Source organism: Mytilus californianus, unplaced genomic scaffold (assembly GCF_021869535.1).
Source record: "Mytilus californianus isolate M0D057914Y unplaced genomic scaffold, xbMytCali1.0.p SCAF_5, whole genome shotgun sequence".
NCBI lineage: Eukaryota > Metazoa > Mollusca > Bivalvia > Mytilida > Mytilidae > Mytilus > Mytilus californianus.
In genome coordinates, this window is record NW_026262701.1 from 23,199,666 (window position 1) to 23,223,878 (window position 24,213).

At 31.6% G+C, this 24,213-nt stretch overlaps 1 protein-coding gene and 1 long non-coding RNA gene across 7 annotated transcripts in view; both read right to left on the reverse strand.

The window, feature by feature from the left end:
- The window catches only part of LOC127703040 (uncharacterized), a 925,706-nt gene that overhangs the window by 543,413 nt on the left and 358,080 nt on the right, over positions 1-24,213 (reverse strand). The gene's annotated exons all lie outside the window — the stretch shown is intronic.
- Positions 7,645-14,146, reverse strand: LOC127703053 (uncharacterized). The gene is made up of 3 exons (XR_007982639.1): positions 14,078-14,146; positions 9,634-9,729; positions 7,645-7,797 (listed from the first exon to the last, which is right to left on the reverse strand). It is a non-coding gene; the product is annotated as an uncharacterized LOC127703053 (long non-coding RNA).

Below are 24,213 nucleotides of genomic sequence, written 5' to 3' on the forward strand. Positions count from 1 at the left end.
ATGGATTTTATATTTATTTCTTCCTGATCACTTTAATTTTTGTAAACGCATGTACAATATCGTCGTTTTCAATACAAAATGGCAGAAGTGAAATATATGAATCTATGATAGTAACTAGTATCATACCTTTTGGTTTTGCAGAGATCCCTTTTTTATGGAGATGGTGGAAGGTGGGGATGGCAACGGGTACTCACTCGGCAGACTGAGCACTCGAGTGCACTTTTCATAGTCGGATACTGGTTTGCTTTTTAAAAATCTTCAGACATTTCTCCTCACTTTAGTTCCTTTTGAAATATCCCCTTCGTAATACTGATTTATAGATATAAGAAGATGTGGTATGAGTGCCAATGAGACAACTCTCCATCCAAGTCAAAATTTATAAAAGTAAACCATTATAGGTCAAAGTACGGTCTTCAACACGGAGCCTTGGCTCACACAGAACAGCAAGCTATAAAGGGCCCCAAAAATTACTAGTGTAAAACCATTCAAACGGGAAAACCAACGGTCTAATCTATAGAAAAAACGAGAAACGAGAAACACTTATGAACCACATCAACAAACGACAACTACTGAACATCAGATTCCTAACTTAGGACAGATGCAAACACATGCAGCGGGTTTAAACGTTTTAATGGTACCAAACCTTCACCCTTTTTCTGAAACAATAGTGTAACATCACAACATAGAATGACACACTATAAAATATCAACTGAAATAGCTTAACTCAATCAAAGGACATATTAACACCAGTGAACATACACTGAACAAATAAATTTGACCTATGATACAATGTAAATTCCAAATACAGTTTACCTCAAATCTAACGTCTTACATTTAAATTCAGTACTTTTTTTTTTAAATTTCAGAATAAACAAAAAATCTACGCATGGTTGGTGTTAAATTACTTGAATAACTCATTTCAAAATAAATTATAAAAAAGTTTACATAGTATATACTTGTTGACAAAGTTATGATCATTGTTAAATGTACTCGTTTTAGCAATCAAATTATGAGTAAAATAGCGATAAATACAATGCTGACTCTCTACATGAACATCCCATCTCCTTTTATATACAATTAATAAACCAATTAATGTTTTCAAATTTTACTGATTCAGTGTTTCAGAGTTGCGTTGAATTGTTATTATAAATTTTTAATAAACAAAAATTATTGAAGAAACATTTAGATAATTATGCATAAGTAATTCATACTTATGGAAATTTCAAATGACACGGATAAGTGGAACAATGACACAATTCTCCATTAATATTTTATCCAATTACATACATTTTGTAATTGACTGATCGGACCTGGTTACCAAACAAAAATATACGTTTTAATGCGACATTTATCTTGTCATGCTTAAAGATTTTGATGAGCATTTCCTTGTCTATACAAAGATGCCGATAGTCATTTATTTAAATTCTTGCTTTGAAATACTGGAAACAACTGGTTTCAAGTTTGCAATTTTAAAAGGGTTATTGTTTCTATGTATTTTGTAGTTATCTCCCTTCGCTAACTTTAGAGCGGAAAATGTGAAAAGTATGCCAAAGGGTAAATAACATGCAATTTTTCAACGTTTTTTGTCTAAAAGACATAAGTGGAAATGTGCTAGCGTGTATGTTTTCATGATTGAATAAATATTGATATGATTTTGTAATTAGTATTTTATTTCTTATTTGAATTTACTTTAAAATAAAGATGATTTTATTCCTAATTCATATTTATGTTTTCGTTTTCAAATAGATTAATTACGGACTGTAATCAATTATGAGTTGTACCATTTGTATTTTATATTCACGGACTTTGACGTTTAACTAGTTTCGTCTTGATTGTTACTCACTTCTTCCATTTTGATGGTCATTGTTTTTATGCTTGATTTGACCGCACACTTTCTATTATTTCATTGGTCATATGTCTTTTGGCGGTTTTTTTTCTATTGAAGTCTATAGTTAATTGTGGATTGATGTTCAAACCGAACAGACGTTTCATATATTTTCTTTAGTCTCATACTTTGTATTATTTGTATTGGAGAATTTCCACGATTATTTCAGGTCAGTTTGCTTACTTATCTCTTTAGATATTCTGTCTATATCTTTTTTTCATCGTAATCTCATTACCGGATTATTCAGTATTTCACGCACGAGTAACTTTCTATTTCTTTTTTGGCATGACTTCGTAGTAAGAATGTGTATCGTGTGATTGGCGAATGAATGTTGTCAATTATTTAAAAGGTTAACGTAACTTTTATCACAGGCACATTATTATTTTACATTTATGTTACATAATTTAAGCCTGGAAATAAATAAGTGTAAAGATAAACGTAACGAATTGCGAATATTTGAGCAGAATGAGTCCGAGAGTAAATGAGTAAAATGTTAACTTGGTAAATACTTTTTCAGAGTCTTTATAACATTTTTGTCTCCGATTGATATATTTTAAGTACTATATAAGTCTGTGCATAGTAACTATGATTTAGTATTTGTTATACAGGTTTTATGACAGTACTGCATGTGACGTAGTTATACGTTGAGGCATAACCTTTGTACCTCATACGAGGTAAGAATGAGTGTTTCAGTTGTAGTTGCTAATTATTTTATTAGCTTAGTTATTTTGCTTTGTTTAGCTTAGCTTAGCTTTATTAGTTAACTGCTTTTCGCTATTTGCTTTACTAATGCATATCTTGCTTAAACTGTTTGTTTATAGTTTTATCGGCTTATTCGTATGTTATAATGTTATTGCTAAATGAGAAACTATATTTCTATTATGCTCTTTTGACAAGTTAAATTCTGTTTCGAATGTCCTAGGAAGTAATATTTTGATTAGATAAGGTTTAATTGTACATTTTGTTAATTTCTTAAACTGTGACGTATTTTACAGTTAATTGGTTAATTTTTGTAAGTACACACATTACGTAAATTTATCAGATTGATATAATACATGTTTTAAAATAATAAGTTTATATATGTTGTTATTAAATGTGATATTATATTACAGGGTTTCGTTCGATGCTTCATTATAATAAAACTATCCAGAACCCTACATTAGTCTACTATTCATTTACGCCCCAGATAGTGCGACTACAGAAATTCATTAATCATTTAATAGAAATGAGACGTCTGTTTCTTACCAATTGCTTGAGGCTTATTTAAAGTACAACATAGGAAATGCGTTATTAGCTGTTAACGATCGATAACAGACGACGAAGCCCAGCGAAGCCAATAGATCACATTTGCCCTTTGGATCAGATTGGCTTAAACGGGCTGCTGTTCATAGTTCTTCTTCGCAGCGAGGTTAAGGCACATTGAAGAAAAATCAATTAATTTTGGCCATAATTTGTATCTGCAAAAAACACGCTTGTTATCACCTATAACTTGGTTAAAAGTATATGCCAATGTCTTTATTTCCAAAAAAACATACATGTAAACAGTTTTATTACATTGTAAGGTCTTGCAGTAAAGTGAAAGTAGTCACGTGACCACTAATCCAAAAACAACCTTAGCGATCACAAAAGTGAAAAGTGCAGGTTGAAGATAACCACGTACAATCGCCAACCAAGGAATTCTAGACACTACTAGGTACACTTCATATAAAAACTGCTGTTACAAGTTCAATATTTACCTTTAAATTGAAAATCGATCAACTTTACGAATAAAAAGGCATAAAAAGGCAAAATAATACCCTCCCGATGGCGCTAGACAAATGATCCACAACTATTTTGATTTGTAACAGCACTTTTTATAAACTGCAACATCTGCTGAATCTATACATGTCTGAAATTAAGAGGTACTCATTGATCTTCAACCTGCACTTTTCGTATACAAAATAGTTGTTGATTGTTTTTAGTTTCCGAGATAAAATACAAACGCACAAAAGTAGAGAGAAGCAAAGACAGAATAAGACGGACCAACAACCCGGAAACGGGGAAGTTGGGAGTATAAAATTTTATTATTACCATCGATGAAACATTCGTTTTTTTCTTTATAATTTGCAATTAATTTCTATAAAAATAAAATATTTGAAGATATGCCCAAGTTTTCCAGTTTTCTTGGAAGATGCAAATATATATACGAGGTCGTACAAGCTAGATAACAGAGATAACAATTACCCGAGAACTGGTTGGCGCACAAAAATAATAAAATAAATATCCTAGCACTACCCCTCCTACACAGTATGTGTTCCACAAATTTTGTATACCAATGTATAAATTGCCAAGTATTTTCATGTTCGAACCTCTGGTGTATCATCGCAAATGGCAGAGGCGGATTAGGTGAGCTCGGGCCCCCTTGTGGATCAACTATTATATGGTTCATGCATACACTTTTTACATGTCCCACTCCGAACGTCCCTTAGTGTTGGGGGACCCGGAGTCCCCACTTTTTTCAAAATCCGGAATCCACATCTGATCAGGGGTCCTAGTGTAGTTCTCATTTTGCAAATGCAAGTTCATTATACAAATTAAAACCATACCTAAGGTCTCTCCTAGTACATCAAATTTGTATATATTGTAAATCATTATATAATTAACATATTATTAAAAAAAAGTTGCATTTACACAAAGAACTCACCAAAATTCATGAATTCACTTGTTTGCTCTTCGTCATTGATAATGTGTAAATAAATTATAAATATAAACTTCCTACCTACATATAAATATTCAGATTTTACTTGTTGAATGTCTCAAGTGAGAACTGGTATCAATTTGCAAATCATGATTGGGAGTTCTTTTTGAATTTCTTGTGATTTTTTGCCTCTGAATATTCATTTCTACCAAGCAGTTACCAAGCCAGTATTATGTACAGCTTGCACTTTTTGATTTTGTCCCTAATGATTTTCTGCATTTTGTTGGACAGAAGATTCCTTTTCATCCCATCTGAAGCAATATTTTTCTTATTTCAACATTTTTACTTGGTAAAATCATTCTGCCCTCCTTACTTATTTTTGTTTGGAATATTCAAAAGCACACAACAGCATTAACATGGGGGATACAATTCCCTTTTCCTAGAATGAGTAACTTTTAATATTAACACTTACTACCTTTTTAGGGTATGGATTAGCAGCCGAGACATCGAGTAACCCATCCTTAAAAATATACCTTCATCTCTCATGCTTTATGCTTACACTATATCATGGAGCGATTAACAGATTTGACAAATATCGAATGCATTTACGACTAATTTTAATCGCATCTGTGAAAAAAAACCCAGATTGGATTAGTTTCAGATACATGTACCTATGCTTCAATCAGCAACCTTGTCATATATATCATCTTAAATTCTAAACATTAAAGTATACCATGAAGCTGCAAATAGTGATCTATTTTTTTCAGCCGCTCCTTACATGTTAAGTTTCTCCCTACCCGAGTGCCAACAATAAAAATGGACAGCCACCGAAGAAATAGCCAGAAGTGCTAACTGACATCCAACACAAGCAATCAATTGTTTTTACATGATAAAGTGCCATACATGTATAATTTTAAGGTTCATCGTAAAACATGTTAAAATCAGAAAACATATTTCCCAAGACCTGCTGAAATTGGAAGCAACTGATTGGTAGCTATGGTAATTAAATTTTTTTTCTGTCAAAATAAAACAAGCATTCCGAAAGTATTGCATGGCAATACATAGCAATACACAAGTCCCCTACCGGTTAAAAATTAATTGTACTGGAACAAAATGCTAACCTGATCTATAACTTGTCATGGTGTAAACTATATAACAAATATTAAATCAATATCTTCAAGCATGACGAAAAAAAGTGCGGAAAACTGAATATTTGAGTAAATTTTCTAAGTCCAAGGACCATAACTCTGCACAAAATTATCAGACCGGAACAAAATTTGAACTTGATCTGTAACTTGTCATGATAAAACAATATACCAAATATCAAATCAATATCAGAAAGCACGAAGAAAAAAAGTGTGGAAAACTGATTTGCCGGACTGACGGATGGACAACAGAGTGCGGTAGGGGACTAATAAATTCTATGTACCGGTGTATATATATATATATATATAATAAAATATAAATATACAGAAATGACTGACTGAATCACAATTTTTACATATACATGTAAACAATCCAAAAGTTTCAAGTGAATGAATCATAACATAGGTGACAGGGAAAAATAGTCAGCATGGAAATGAAAATATGTAAGTGCTAATAAAACTACATACTAGTACTGCCTACAAATATCATTGACAAGGGTACAATCAGTGGGTAATCTTAACCTGACCCAATCACAAAAAGTAAAATGACTTAATTCATGTAATTGTTAATCAAAACTTCATTGGCAATTATACCACATCTTCTTATTTTATATTAAATTCTAGCTGTATTACCAAACATGTACGCAATTTCAAAGTTAGAAAAAACAATTTCTGTCAGTGTTGGGGATGCTGTCTAATGGCCATACATGTATACCCAACATATTTTGCTAAACAGACTAGATATAAGAATCTCTAATACTATGAAATTATTCCTTCACAAGTTTCTAAGTTAGGTATCCTTCAAAAAGATATAACCTGATAACTATTGTAAACTCAGAAACTTTTGGGTAAATTTATTATCAAGATAATCATGATAATTATAATTATTGAACAATGCCAGAACAAAAAATGCGAGATTAATTATTGCAGTTTCAGAAAATGCTGGATACAAATAATACCATCATTTGAATAAATTTACATGATTTTTTTGCAAAACGTATAACCAATTTCAATTTAGATAAGAAATGAAAACATTGCAAAATTTTCTGATTTCCAAGTATATAGACAAAACTAGATACATGTATGTACATGTACATAATGGCAGCTACATGATATATATACAAGCAAAGAAAATTTCCAGATTTCTTTTTTCAAACATTCTGTGGCTGTTCAAGTGGTCTTGCTCAGTATTGAAGGCCCATCTCAATGTGACCATAAGATGAACAACAACAATTGCAATAAAAACACTTTTTCTATGTGTTTGAACTTTTTGTATACCTGTATGCTGTGTTATGAAATGAAATTGAAATGTAAGTCGTTATAAAATATGACTATTTGTTATCTGGTGGAGAGTTGTTTCATTGGCAATCGTACCACATCTTCTTAGTTTTATAATTACATGTATATCCATTAGTGGTGCATCAGTAAATTGTATGCCTATATCTCATGTATATCTGTATTAAAGTATGAGTCATGTTTAAATCGAATTGCTTCATCTTTCCCGTTATTGCCATAAAAATAACAAAACACTTATATATATTAGTCTTCTAAATGAATATTTCCTTCTTCACAGTTCAACTGAAATTCATATGTCTATCTGTAGATCTCTCATTTGGTTAGGTATTGCTAAACATATATTGCTGATTCTTCAAATATTTCATGAAAGAGACGACAAATTTCATCTGTGAAATAAATAATTTTTTTTAAATGAAATCCATTTTGAAACTCCAATTGTTAGAAAATTCACAAATCTCCAGACTGCCTGTATTTAGAATTCATTTTAACTGTGGTAAAAGCTTTTTAAGATGGTAAACATCAACTTCAATGACACATGAAAAAGAAACTAAATTGTCCAGTTAATGTTCCTCTATCTCTCAGCATCAAAACACTAAATTCCAACTCTGACATTGGAATTGGAACAGGCAATGCTTCTGCTAAGTACTTTACATAGAATTGCTGCCTTTTTTCTACTTTTCATAGACATATTTGGTGGCTTTCTAAACATAATTTTCATCTGATCTGATCTTCCATAATGGTCATGATGAGTTATATGTAACTTTCTACTGCTGTCTCACTGCAGGTCATCATCCCTGAAATATGAAAATGCATATATATAATAATTATATTAAATGACATTTTTAACATGCGAAAAGTGATCAAAAGTTCAAGTTTAATAAGGTGCACTACTTTTATTTAATTTTAAAATTTAACACATAACACATCTTATAGGCAGCCTATAAGATGTATTATGTAATAAATTAAACAAGAATCTGTCCATAGTACATGGATGCCCCACTCACACTATTATTTTCTTTGTTCTTGAAATTGGGGTCTTTAACTTTAATTAGGCATTCAAATAAGAAAGATCATATCATAGGGAACATATGTACTGAGTTTCAAGTTGATTGGACTTCAACTTCAGCATAAACTACCTTGACCAAAAACTTTAACCAAAAACTTAAATATGAAGCGTGACAGAATGACGGACGAAAGAACGGATGCACAGACCGAAAAACATAATGCCCATATTATGTTTAACTACATCGTTTTGTATCTCCTTTCCCAAATGTAAATTATGACATGAATAAGGCAGGGTGCTATACTGCAATATCAATATTAGTAATACACTAAAACCACAGCTAAGAACTTTTAGCAATCAAGCTTAGTACATTTTTTAATAATATATGTGTAAACTAGACATCATTGTGATGGGAGCTATCTCTGTGGGTCCCGCTGTGAATAATGTATGGTAAAAAATTTGTATCTTTACCATAGGACATGTGGTTGTCATCTGAAACCAAAGTTTTTTTACCTTGACCTTTGACCTAGGAAGTTGTACAAACATTATGACACACCCTCTGGTGTTGGTTAATATACATGTCAAGTATAAAGAATGAAATCATAACGGTTCTCTAGAAGTTCTCTAGATATAGAGCGGACACAATTTGTTACGGATGGACGGACGGACAGACTGAAAACTATAGGGCGACCAGCCATTCGGCGGGGCCCTAATAAAGTTTATTGCTGGTAAATATAAATGTACGTTATTAAATTCAGAAATTATTATGTGCATTTATTATTCCAATTTTTGAAGAATGGACGAAAATGCGAGATTAATTATTGTGATTTCAGAAAAATACAGTTACAGTCATGACAGTTATATGTATTGGATACCAGAATGTGACTTCTTATTATTGCAATACTCATAAAGTTGCCTTAAAAAAACATTACAATAATTTCTGAATTTACACCATACAATATTCTTACATTGTACGACAACAGAAATTTATTTGCACAAATTATAAAAGAGGAAGAAAAGCAAGGCTTGCATATCTTTTCTCCTATTCGTCATTTTGTTCATAACATTTGCTTTAATGTGGACTGTAAAGAGGACACAAAATTGAGCTGTAAAATAGATTTTTTTAGTAATTTGATGACATGTTTCCAACTCCAAGCAACAGAAGCAGGATACCAGTAGAATATATATATATTACTATATATATATAATATAGCTTTATAGCTTCAGTCAGATTATCTGAACACCTGCATTTGTATAGTGTTTTTGTCTTAGAAACTTGCCCTTTCTAAAAGTTGTAATTAGCGTTGAACTAGCTTTCAGTAACTGCAAGTATACTTTGTGCCTTTTTTTGTGCAACATGTATGTGTTGATCTGACAACTTAATTGTCAAGCCTATTTTAATAATTTTTACAGTTTGTTCTTATGTTGTACTGTGACACCTGAGTGACTGTTGTTGAGGACCCCAAAGCAACCTATATATAGATGCTTTCATCTACATCATTTGGTCTCTGTTGGATAGTTTTCTCATTGCAGTCATACCACATCTTTGGTGCAGATTGATTTGATATATAAAAACAAGGGATAACCAGTTTTAATAGCGAGCAAAAAGAAAAGGACAACAATTTACCTGTCTAATATAAATAAAGCTTTTCAAATTCAAACCATTACTTTATAGTTCATCAAAGCTGGAATAGCACTCTGTTTCTTATATTTGACAGGTCAGCTAAAAATAAGAGAAAGTATTTTTTTAATACAAATACAGATACTTTTTTTAAAATAAGGAGCAGATTAATTACAATGAATCATACACGATACATAAATAAATATAACATATCAAATAAACATAATAAAGAAATTACGTCTGCCACCCAACCCCAAATTGATATCTGGATTTCCTTCATAGAAATAATGCCCATTTTTTCTTTGATTTCTAGAAGAATTGCTTCATCATATTTAAAATAAAGAGCTGCGCCATGAGCACATGATATGCCTGTTGTCCTTTAGCTTGTCTTTATGCCTTAAATTAATCTTTATGATAAACTAGAAATACTGCTCAAAATAGCCCCCCCCCCCCCCCCCCCCCCCCCCCAAAAAAAAAGCACACAAAAAACATGCACACACCAGCACAAATCATGAATAATTTTTAAGAATAAAATCCCATCACTCGAAAAAGTAAAATCTTAAATATATAAAAATTGTATGGGAGCTTATGTTACATTTCACCAAAGTTTCATGAAAACTTGTTAAAGCATTTTTGAGTCATTGTCCGAAAACTGAAGAAAACAGCATTCTGAGAGTATTGCATGGCAATACTTAGTCCCCTACCGGGTAAAAATTCATTTTACTGGAACAAAATGCTAACTTTTTCTATAACTTGTTATGGTGTAAACAAAAAGTAAATATCATGTCAATATCTTCAAGCATGACTAAAAACGGTGTGGAAAACTGATATATGAATGAAAAAAAGATTAGATATGATTAATAGTTCTCTAAAATTAGAAATGATGTAATACAGTGTATATCTATTTTCAAATTATAATCAAATATAATTAATAGTTCCAAATATTTTTCTTTCATTTGTCACAAACTAATATAGAATTGTCACTTATCTATAAAATGTCAACAACTTTTATCTACACAAAGTAATTAAAGGATTTCTCTTCATATTTTTTTTTTATATATATATAGCATTCAGAAATTTAGTTTATCATAACAAACAAATCTGCCAAAAAATTCTTCAAATAATTTAACAAAGAATGTCTTTAAAAAAATGAGTTATTTCCCTTTGTACAGAAATAATTGGTTTAACATAGTACTCTAACATTAGATATAGTCCAGAGTTATGGTCCATAACTCTAGACTAAATAATCAGACCGGAACAAAATTCGAACTTGATCTATAACTTGTCATGATAAAACTATATACCAAATATCAAATCAATATCTTCAAGAACGAAGAAAAAAAATGTGGAAAGCTGATTTGCCGGACTGACGGATGGACAGACGGACAGACGGACGGAGTGCAAACCTAAAGTCCCCTTCGACTTCGTCGATAGGGGACTAAAAAAAATCTTTTCTTATGAATAAAGTCCCAATACTCAAAGGCGAGTAATCAAGAATTAAAAAAAATGGAAAGGAAACTTTTGTCAATAAATATAAACAATTCACCAAAGTTTCATGAAAATTGGTGAAAGAGTTTTTGAGTTATTGACTGAATGATTCACCAGAGATGTTTATTAGCTTATTTCGACAAAATTGAACCAAACTGGGTGCTAAATGTGAATTATTATTTCACTATTGCACTTTCATTAAATATTGAAAAAAAAATAATCATATTTTAATTTTTTTTTATATCTCGTAGCTTAGATGCCCCATTAAAGACAGGCGTATAATGACTGCTGGCTTTATTTTGAAAATTTCTAAATCATTGTGTGCATTTAATATTATTGTGATTTTTGAAAGGAGGGACAATAAACTGCTTCGCTGATCGCAGCTGGATGCGCCCGCAGAGGTCGAACCCTGAACAGTTGGGGCAAAAATGGACACAATATTCAAGCTTGATACAGGTCTGAATTTGGATTGTAATTAAATATTTGACATATTATAGGTTTCTGAATAAATGTAGTCAAAGAACTTGAAATTGGTTATATGAATTGAATTTATATTCAATTAAAGATTTCTGGCTGTTGTGCAATACACTATGCTGTTGCGCAATACTTAGTAAATCTGTTGTCAGACTATAAACAAATAAAATTTATAAAATTCTAAAGGGAGCTTACATCAATAGATATAAACAATTCACCAAAGTTTCATAAGAATTGATGAAAGCATTTTTGAGTTATCGTCTGAAAACTGGAAAATCCCCCCTTTTTTAATGAATAAAACCCCATAACTCGGAAATGTAAAATCTAAAATTCATAAAATTCTAAAGGGAGCTTACATCAATAGATATCAACAATTCATCAAAGTTTCATGAAAACTGCTGATAGCATTTTTGAGTTATTGTCTGAAAACTGGAAAATCCCCCCTTTTTTTCATGAATAAAACCCCGTAACTTGGAAACGTAAAATCTAATATAAAAATCAAAAGGGAGCTGATGTCAATAGATATAAACAATTAACCAAAATTTCTTGCAAGTTGGTGAAAGCATTCTTGAGTTATTGTCCGAAAACAGGAAAATCCCCCTTTTTTTAATGAATAAAACCCCATAACTGGGAAACATAAAATCTAAAATTTATAAAAACGAAAGGGAGCTCACATCAATAGATATAAACAATTCACAAAAAGTTTTATGCAAATTGGTTAAAGCGTTTTTGAGTTAATGTCCGACATGTTGACGACTGACGGACAGACGGACAACGGTATACCATAATACGTCCCGTAAACGGGCGTATAAAAATGTGAGGTTAATTATTATTGCGATACTCATCGGAGTAATCGCAATTCTTCTGAATTTATAGTACAATAATTTGCTGCCTTGTCAATGTTTGTTGTCACTGTATATACATGTAACGTGAGCCGAGGGTACCCAAATTGCACCTATTTTGACAGTTTTTTCACATACATGTATTTAAGATCCAGACAAAAGTTTCCATTCTGTGTTTATTTTGTAGATGTATCCTTATTTACTATTTAGTTTCACCAATTTAATTTTGAATCCATATTGAATCATAGAAAAATGGGTTAAAACCGACCTCCAAACAATCCATGATTCTGCAATGAGGAGTACCCAAAATGCATCCATGCTTTAATTCCTATCCTTGAAATTCGAATAACAGATGTTCTGTTTTATTTTTTTAAATATTTAGAACAAATTGACATTTAAGTCCATGCTTGCTATTCAATTTTTAAGAAACTAATACTCGTATGGCGTAATACGTATATTCTATTTGCTCATTTTTAAAAGATGACTTTTTGTGGACGTCGCATGCTGATGTTTCCGTAGATTTTACTTTTCCAGTGAATACTTCATCTGTTGATATATACTGTAAACGTTTTGTGAATATTTAAATATATTTACCTACATGTATTAGAAAAATGTGCATAATGTCAAATAATTTTAAAAAATACAAATTATTTACTCTCAGAAAACTTGTAAGATTTGCTAAATAGGTGCAATTTGGGTACTGTGACGCAAGACATCATCAGCATGCAAGCAGTGCTCTTTTTCATTTTAATACTGATGATAACCATATCTAAAAAGATTATGTCAACGTGGGCAGTCATGATATCAATAAGTCTATTATTATTGTGTCATGAGAGGCTTCCTTAATTTTTTGCTGGGATTCCTTCCTTAGAATGACGGTCATAGGAAGTGTCACAGTAAATCATTTACAAAGCCTTTCAAGAAAAATAATATCATTTGCCAAATTAGACTATCATGTTCAAAATTGTTCTCATGAGTACATGTATTTTATAACCAACAAGTATATAAACGCTGTAAACTTCCAAGTAGGGATCTATAAAATTCAAAGTTGAAATATACCGTCAGCACTCGGCAGAAAATATTATACTATGGACTTTACATTTGAATTGGTTAGGTTGGTTGGTTGGTTGGTTGGGGGGGGGGGGGGGGGGGGGGGGGGGGGTTACACCATATGTGACCGATCTCCAAATTACGTGTTCAGGGTTCGTTTGAGCAAGTTTTTGTGCCCTAAGCTTCAAATTAAGGGCTCCATGATTTGAAGGAAGGGATCATGGCTCCAGCAACGTGGGCTCCGGACGGAAGTCAACGGTGGAGCAAACTTTACAGATGTACCCAACCAGGATACCTGCAAAACGTTAATTAGAAATGAATTCCAGGGTAAATGTTGAGAATTGGCTCTTGGTATAATGCAGGGAACTTGTTTCATTCGATATTCTGTTCATTTACTGACGGGACTCGATACATTATTCAAATTTCAGATATTTTTTGCAGTCTAGTTTCGTTTTGACCACGTGTATAACATGCTTGCCAACACTGAACTCGTTTTATCTAATACTGTGCCGTTTTTTCGCCTTCTGAAGCGAATGATTAACAGAACAAGCAACGTATGTTTCATAAATTTTACATATTTGGTGGCTTACACTTACTTTTCTGGCTAGATTTTCACGTAGAAGTGAAAATAATTTCCGCTGCAAGGTGTTTTCCATTCTGCAAACTACAAACATCTGTTCGACGACGATCGTCTACTGATTGGCTGATCATCAAAAGGAGGCGGTGTCCACAAGCCGACAATTTCGGCACAAAAAACAGCTATTGCAACCGTTTACAATAATAATTAAAGCACAAACATAGAATATTCGTGTTTCAGTAAACAAATTACACCATATGGATACCTGTTTTTAAATAACAGGCATGTATGTAATTTGATTTCATACAGTTTTATCGATAGAGGCAGCTTAGGTACTCTCCGCCATTAATGAATATATGAATACATAATGAGGTACCTGCGCGGTTATCTGCCCCTGACCAAATCTAATCGAAATTGCCTTAACATCACTGCGTTTTACCCGTGACTTTTGTTGAAGATTATTTTGCACTATCTTTATTTTTCTGTGCATGTTTTGTAGGCTATTTTTTTCTCGGTTTGTCCATTCTTTTTGGCCTTGATGTTTACCGTCCTTCATCGACTTATGGCCCTTTATGTCTATTCTTTTAAATATTACAGATTTGTTGTTCCAGAGTTATGGGACTTAAGTGGTCGAAATTAAAAGACAAGCTTATTAAGATGCCACCCATTTCCATAAACACTAATATATCCAACTGCTTGACGAGACGGCGTGCCATAGGATATTAATTTAATTTTGAATCTATATTGAATCATAGAAAAATTGGGTTGACAAACCTCCATGATTCTGTAATGAGGCGTACTCAATCAATGCTTAAATCCACAACCGTAAACATCGAATAACTGGTGTTTTGTTTTCCAAGTATTTAGAACAATGTGACAATACTATTGATTTTTTTAAGAAATGGATGTCTGTAAAATATTTTAATTGCTCATTTTTAAAAATCGATTTTTTTGTTAACCTCGTTTCCGCAGATGTTACTTTTTACATTGGATACTTCATCTGTTGATATATACTGTGAACATTTTGTGTATATTTAGATATATTAAGCTTTGTTGAAAGACGTGCATAATGTCAAATCATTAAAATACAAATTGTTCAGTCTCTAAGAAAACTTGGAAGATTCCAGCTGCTTTTTTAGCTAAATGTGTGCAATTTCTGTACTCGGTGCAATTTGGGTACTATGACTTTCTATTCATCAATTTGATAACGTTTTTTCATTCAGTTTTATAATAAACATGTAATTATGTTGACATTTTTGTCGTTGTTACGCTTCATTTGAATAACCGAGTTACAAAAAAAATGGAAAAAGCACATTGTTAAAAGAAAACCCTGAAATCTTTGATTGATCAAAAGATATCATACCTTGTGGTTTTTCAGATTTTACATGAGTCACTGATATGAAAACATGAACTTAGAAAATGTTATTTATCGTCCAAATACTGGACGCAATATTTCAAACATAACATATTCCAAGGTTCATTGAAAAAACTTTCTTAATGTTCTTTTTCGTTGATGAACGTATCAAAAATGCATTTCTACAAGAGCATTCCCCTTATTCTTGAAACTGAATAAACTAAATTTACTAGTAATAAATAAAGGCATTTGGTAAATATATTTTTTTCTTAATCAACATGCATTAAAGTCTTCTTTGATGCTACTTCTGTCTGATTATGTATTTTAAAACATTTTGATATCGAACCTTTTTTTATTCTGTAATTTCTTTTAAAACCTAATTTCTTGTTCATAACGCTCTACACGTTAGCTGGCCTTTTAAAAAAATTTGTTTTTATAACTACATATATCTTACCTTCTGGTTTAAGTTTTTTATTTTCCTCTGAAATAAAGAAGAGAATCATTGCGATTATAAAAATAATCTATACAAATATAAATAAATTTGCTCAACAATGAATCTGTAATGTTACACATTCTAATATTAAAAAAATATTACAAAAGTATCTTGACAATGGAACAAAAATTTTATGTATTTTCTATTTATTTCTTTTTGCTCATTTCAATTTTTTAACGCATGTACAGTATACTAGTTTTCACTGAAATGAAAAAATGAACTAAGAATATGTTAGTTATCGTCCAAATACTGGACGCAATATTTCAAATATCACATTTTCCAAGGTAAAATGTAAAAACTTTTAACGTTATAGGTTTCTTAATGTTCTTTTTCGTTGATGAACGTATCAAAATAAAGGTATTTTTTTTCTTATTTGATATGCATTATAAGTCTTCTTTGTTGCTAGATCTGTCTTTTTATGTATTTTAAAACATCTAGATATCGAACCTTTTTTTTTTCTGTATCATTCAGATGTAGTGAATACCATTTTGAAGTAAAATTTTCTTCCCAATTGTCAATTGAAGATTACGATAGAATATAGTAAATGGTAACGGGAAGAAGGGGGAGAGCGTGAAGAAAATAATGTATACAACGTTGGGGCCTTTTATAGCCGACTATACGGTATGATTTTTTCTCATTGTTGAAGGCCGTATGGTTGCCTATAATGATTGCTTACGTCCACTTTATTTAAGGTAACTGGAATGTCTAAATGTTTGACGATAGATTTGTCTCAAATTTCTGTAAAAGACTTCTGGGTCAATGTAATTTCAAATTTCAATATAAAAACTGGGGATCAAGGACCTTGTTTTTTCGAAATAATACATTGAAATTAACGAAATTTTGGTTATTTTATATTGTTTGTTTAAGGGTAGCTTAATTTTTCTTTATCGAAGAAACATTAAACGATAAAATTGGCTAAAATTCGATGAGAGAATTACTTTTCATTAATACTTCTGAAATATAAAATAAAAATAAGGGGTCACGGGTCTTATTTTCTTGAAAAAATCCCCAAAAATTTTAAATATACTTTACGACACTTAATTTTTTGATAGTTCAATCTTTAAATTTCAATTTCTAGTTATTTTGTCGTATATTGAATGATACTTGGCAAAATATTTTTAAAACAAAAAAGTATTTTTGCAACATGAACAGAACGCACGCTCACAAAAATGACATCCAATCTACCTTAAACTGTGGCAGATAGTTGTCTCATTTGCAATTTACTCATTTTTATCTTATGTTAACAAACAAGCAATTCATTTGCATTATATACAGGCACAATTCGTATGGCACTACACTAGGTAAACTGCACAGTCACCTTGCATTACACTAGGTACATTCTAATAAAATTCTTATAAAATTACACAAGGTATATACATTTTTTTTAGCATCATACTGGATGAATACATTCTCATAACATCGCCCTTGGTACATTCTTATAGCGTTACATTTATAGCATTACACCAGTACATTTATAGCATATCTTTAGCATTACACTTTACACAATGCTATAACATTGTAATATACACAATGCTAAGGCATAACACTGGGAACGATCGGAGCTACGGAAAGTTATATCAAAAACTCCGATCTGTTTTATTTGCTGAAATTCATTTTCGGGTTCTTTTTTTTTGACCTTGTTACAGCCATAAAAATTCTCAAGACAACTGCAGATGCAGTTTTCTTATTTTTTGGTAGTCGTCCATGTGGATATTTAACAAAAACTGGTACAAGAAATTATTTCCTTTGTTACAGAAACTCCAGCAAACATCATAGTTAAAGAAAAGGGAAAGCGATCGAGACAGGAAATTGGTGAGGATGAATAGATGCAGAAAATTATATTTACTTTTTTTAAATAAAAACATGCAGAAATAAGATTTAAAAAAAGACGTGTATACGCGATCCCAATATTATAACCGGTTATTTAAATATGTATTGAATCATTCGGTCAACGCTGTGTTAACCGGGACAATTTCAAACTCGATATTAGATTCATAGAAATAAGGAAAACGCAAGCATTTCAAAAAGATTTAATTTAGAAAAGTGTTAAAGTCTTTACAGTAACTTTCTTTCACTTGCATTATATTTATTTTACCAACTTGCTTTTTTCTTTGGCAGCAGAAATATCCTAAAAATTTAAAAAAATAGAAGATGTGGTGACGTTAAAGTAGACATCCATAACGTCGCCGAATATATTTTTATCTTTTCTGCTAAAAATTAAACTTCCACAGGATATAGATTGAAAACTAGCACGGTTGCTAAGGTCTTTCTTTGCACCAATGGATTCGTCGTTCATTTTAGAATCGTATATCGATTTTTTTTTTAAATTCTGTTGACCAACGAATTAGAAAATTTTGTTAAAGTAAAAAATATCTGCCGATTGTTATGATTTTTCCTATATATTCTTTGTATTTTTGGCGTATCATGCTGTTAATTTCAACAGCTTGTATTGAAAAAACGAAAACGGTTACCTCCTTTTTTTATTTTATTTTCTGGTGTATTTTTACAAGCAGAATCCATATGTAAAAACTAAAAAAAAAATGTGGATTAGTTAATTACGTACACTTTGCCTAAAGTCAGGGATTTTGGTTACCTCAAGTGACTAAAAGCATTTACTTGTCAGGATTCTTTCATATATACAAAGATTTGGTTTGGAAGTTTGCCTGTACTTAATACAAACGGGATAGTACATCCTAAATTTTACGATTATGTTGATTACCGAGCCAGTAAATTTAGATACGATACGGGTAAACTTATCGATCCTTTAAATTAAATTGTTTTAAAAGGTTAAGTTACCGATACAACACTATAATTAGATCTTTGAATATTGTTTTATTTTGTATAAATATTGATTTAAATAAAAATAAAACAAAAAATTATTGCTATACACATATGTACACTCATGGTCTTACAATCTGTCGATACTTATTGTAACGGGTACAATTTAGTTGTTAATTGTATTTAACTATAACTCTGTCTTCTTATTCTAAAGTTATATTTGTATGCCATTCATTCCTAAATTTCACTGAGATAAAGATGGAATCAGTGCATGCCTGTTCAGGATTATTTTTATGATTTTTATTCAACATCATATGACCGAAAACCATAATACCAGTCATTATATTATGTTGTAGCATTTACCTTTAGAAATATTGAAATTGCAATTGTTATTTGCTGTTATGAGACGACCCCCATAATTATTACTTTCATTGAACGAGTGATGTTTTTCACTCGTATGTACATTTTTTATGAACTTACTTGTTTGTAACGCTTCCTCAAATTATATTGGTATAGGGAGTTACAAGTTTTAGGTCAGAACATTTTGTTCGACTACATAACGAGGGTTCAGAGCAAAAAGGTTCTATCTGCATTTTTCATTGTTTTGAGAAAATCAAGTTTAAAGTTTTGAAACTTTCAGAAAATTAGGATTTTCGTCAAAGTGAGTTAATATTTGGCACAATTGTTAGGAAGATATTTGTTCTTTGTATCGATCTGATGACTTTAAGTCCTTTCGACTGATTTGTATAGTTTGTTGTTATTTCGTGTTATTACACCACTGCTCCCGGTTAGAGGAACGGTTTGGAGCCAACAAACATGTGTTTAACCCCGCAACATTATGTATGTCCCTGTCCCAAGCCAGGACCCTGTAATTCATTGGTTGTCGTTTGTTGCCATATATCATATTTGTTTTTCTTGCATTGTTTTGTACACACATGAGGCCATTAGTTTTCTCGTTTAAATTGTTATACCTTTGTCATTTTGGGGTCTTTTATAGCTTACTATGCGGTATTGGTTTTGCTCATTGTTGTACGGAGACTCGTTGTTGTTAACTTCTACAGATTGCTGCAGTCCTAACCTTTTCAAAAGATAACTTAGAGTAGTCCTTACATGAATGACTTAAGTTAACTTTAGAAAATTTTAGCTGACCTGCAAGTAAACGTTATCCTTACCACAACAGACCTACGTCTACATTTTTGGGACAGCTGCAGACAAGTCCAGAACTGCGGACAGGTCAGTTTGACCAGACCTGTGGACAGGACAACATGACCAGATCAGATCTGTTAACCTGTCCTGTGGACAAGTCTGCTATTTGACAGACCAGTTATGGGTCAGGTCTGCTTTTTGATCGGTCCTATGGATATATATTTTTTACTAAATTTATTGATACATGAGTGTGATGATACTTTAATGATATTCATCAATTAAAGCAGTCCTGTTTACTAGTCAACTTTATATCATGTTAACTTTATCTTGGAGTAGACCAGACCAAAGTTAAATTTTATAAGAACAAGTTTGGTTCGACAGAGCAGTCCAGATTAAGTCTTCTTTTCAAATTAACATGAATTCTGTCCTAGAACCAACCGGAGCAGTCATAAATCCTGTAACTGCTAAATGTCTTGGTTTTTTTTCTGTTCCAAGTTAACTTCCAACAGTCATAAAGTCTGGTCATCAAGTAAACTTGATGAACAGGTAAGGACTTTACCCATCTGTATGTCCTTAGTTCTGTCGCGGAAAATTGTTTCTTTGACAATCATACCACATCTTCTTATTGATATTGTTTATACATAAAACTATTCAACGATGCAAAGATCAATATTTAGCTTATAATCTACAGACGTATGTTTATTTTATAAAAATATTCAACAGCAAAATTATAGGATTTTCTGTTTTTTGTTTAACTGACAGTTTTTCAATAGAAAAGACATTCAGTACAAACACACAACCAGAAAGAAGCTATTTTAAAAAAAAAATATCTAAATGTTTACCTGTATGGCCTATCACTTGAACTTCTGCCAAACTGAGATAACCTTTACCGCTTCTCAAAAGTTTCACATGGCGGCCTGGGATTGGACTCTTGCATGTTAACATTATTTCTTGTCCAGTTTTACCAGGTCCTATGAAATTACTACAAAGTTTCATCTGATGACGATTCTGTCCAACTGTAACCGCTATATTCTTCAGCCGATTACCTGAAAAGATATCAATATCAAGAGTCTATATCAACTGTTCAAAAATGGAATTCTAAGAAATCAATCTGTCTGTGCCAATCATCATATCACCGATTGTATTCCATATAGCTAGTACACTCTTTGTAATGAAACACATTTCAGTATCGAACAAATCTAATTCAAAACCAACTTTTTTTAATTTTTCGTAAAGTATATTCATCTCATTGGTCATCAACAGGAAGTTTAATACCAGATTCTAAAAAGCTGTATTCGATTACCAGGTTATGATATAGTTCATTTTTCTTTTGTTTTATTTGAAAAATAAATATACCTAGAAAAGGTTCTTGATTGTACAGCTACATTATTCATTATGAAGGCTAAAAACAAAGCAGACAATTTTACAATTTAAAACAAAAATAGAAGTCTTTGTCAAGAAGAACGATCCCATTAGAATAAAGTTATTTGCTCTGTTTAACAAAAGCAATAGTGGGGTTAATGTCTGTTTTTGACCAAAAGAAATAAAACTTTTTATGACTTCTTGAAAGCGGAAGGGCAACGAAAGGGCTAAACTTAGCGTTAAATTAGACTGTGATATCAAATCTTAACAATCTTTTCACCCGTTAAACTCCCATTTAAGGTATATTTCCTGTAGAAAAACACTGACCACCCACGTCCACAAAAATTAATTGGTCATAAAAATATATAAATTGACAAGACACACATCCTAACAGATAATTACAGTGGTTCATGCATGTGGCGAAAGTCGTCAGAGGCAAAATCTTCAAACATTTTCCAAAATTTAGTCAAAACTATGAGTTTCATCGTACGATTGCTCATTTGTGTCGTCATATATGACATCATTGCTGTTGTAAAATGTCAGAACTTGTTAAATTTCCATTCATGAGAGATTTAACTTTTTTTTCTCTTTTCAAATTTATACTTGAATTGCAGAAATCAATAACATGGCATTTAAGAGCCAAATATGCCTCTCCCTTAGCAGAAGCGTGTATTTTCACAGGTGAAAAATACGATTTTTTTGCAGTTTGCTTTCCATGTTTCTTTTTATGAAACAACTGAAAATTCAACAACTTTCAGAGAAGCCTTATTATGCCTGTTCATTGGTTGATTTATGGTTGGTTATTTAACATCCGGTGGAAAATATTTCAGGCGTATTTAGGACGCGTACAAATAACATTTTAGAGAAATGTTAGTGAGCTAGCTCTAATACCCCTCTCCTCCATATTAAATATCATTTAAGACAGTAATATCGTCTTATGGAAATCAATTCTTAGCAAGAATGACCTTCATTGTCGATCAAATGACCCGAAAATCAACATGTATCGTCCTCTTCATTCACTCAAAATAAATGACCCCATATCGAAGAAAGGTTGTTATTCCATATAGGTGTCAAGACCACCAATACATTCACTTCAATTTGAAACATATGTAAAAGTAACCCTTCCCTGACAAAAAAAGTGCTTATAATGTCATTGTTTTCTTAAACTAATCAACAAACTTGCAGAAATGAAACATTCATTGAAAGAAAAATATATGTAGACCATTTTGAGCAAAAATTTACTGGCCATGAGTTTGCATTTAAAATTGAGGATTAATGCGCTCCATAGTATACACACATCTTCTTATTTATATCTAAGATTTCCAGAAAACCAGGAGTTTTTTTAGCAGTTTTTGACTTCCAAACAGTAGTATTTCATAATATGACTTTAAACATTGGTTAAACATTGGCATGTAGAAAGTTGATACATGTACAATTCAGGATATATCTGCTTTCTATGAAGTTAAATTTAAGGTAACATATTTAGAAAACTGTGAAAATTGCAAAATTTGGTTGAATAAATAGAGATTTTGAATTGGTGTTCTGACACCTATATTAGCCTATGAAACTTCTTTGTTCTTGACATTAGACAGAGTGACATCAAAAACAAAATAGATCGTATTCTCATTAAATGTGACTATGTTTCCAAGCAAAGTTATTACAAGAACTAAGTTAGGAAATAGTTATTCCAAGACAGTATTGTATTTAATTATTAATATCCTGACAAAATCTGTGTGATTCTTATCACTTTATAGCATTTGACTTCTTTCGACAGTTAACGTTTCTGTAAATGGTTTTAATTTGTTTGAAGGTGTTATTTTCGATGAATCAACACTTCATTATTATATGATATAATGCTAAGATTTTTTCTGAAGATCATAAATAGTACTAAACATCAATTAAGATGATAGTTTGATGATTTACCTATTGTCATATAAAAAACTGTCTAAAATAGTGTTGCTTTTAAAAAGTTCAAAAGTAAACACTCTTACCTAACTCACGTGAAATTATTTTGAATCTTATCATAAATATATTTTTCTAACTCCTTACCACAGCAATTTTTTCTATTAATAATATTGATCTGTTTCACATTGACTGTTTTTCCCAAATCAACACTCCAATATGCATTGTTTTCGTTCTTTGTGTGTGTAAACGTGCTTTCCTTTCCATCAACTGCTTTTGAAGCAGCATATTTTGAATGCCATGTTGAACTCTGTGCTGCTTTTTTTCCAAGGGCATAGTTATATTCTGTTGGAAAATTGATAAACATTTACACATTAACATATGGATATAAATCTCCAGTAGATACAATATTCGAGAGTTAGCATTTTCAATCATAATTTCCTTGATAGAGGGTTGTTGCTTACAAGTTAGCTATACAATCAAGAGTTCTAATTGTTGAAGTTGATATGTCACTGAAGAGTTGGTTGATCGTCATTGAATATTTGTTTCACAGATGACGACGGATATGTTTCGATTGTCGTAACCATAATCCCATCTTCTTTTCACAGAATTAGACCTACCGAAAAAGACTTATCAATGGGTTTGTACTTACATGAGCAACACGATGGGTGCCACATGTGGTGCAGGAAATGCCTACCCTTCGAGCAAGAAGAAATGGATGCCTGTAAGATATTTGAATTGCTCAAGTTGATGTTTTATGGACATCGTAGCGCGACTTTTCAGTAGATTTTACCTTTTCCAGTGGATACTTCATCTGTTGATATAAACTGTGGATGTTTTGTGTATATTTAAATGTATTTAGCTATGTCGAAAGACGTGCTTAATGTCAAATCATAAAAGTCACAAATTGTTAAGTTTCTAAAAAAAAACTTGTAAGATTGCTGCTGCTATTTTTGGTATTGGGTGCAATTTTTGTACTCAGTGTAATACTTTACCAAAGAAAAAGGAAAACACTTTAACCTATAAATTTAAAATATTTTTTTTAAATTCTTGGAATATGTTAATTTGAAATATTGCGTCTAGTATTTGAACGATAAGTAACATATTCGTAATTCATGTT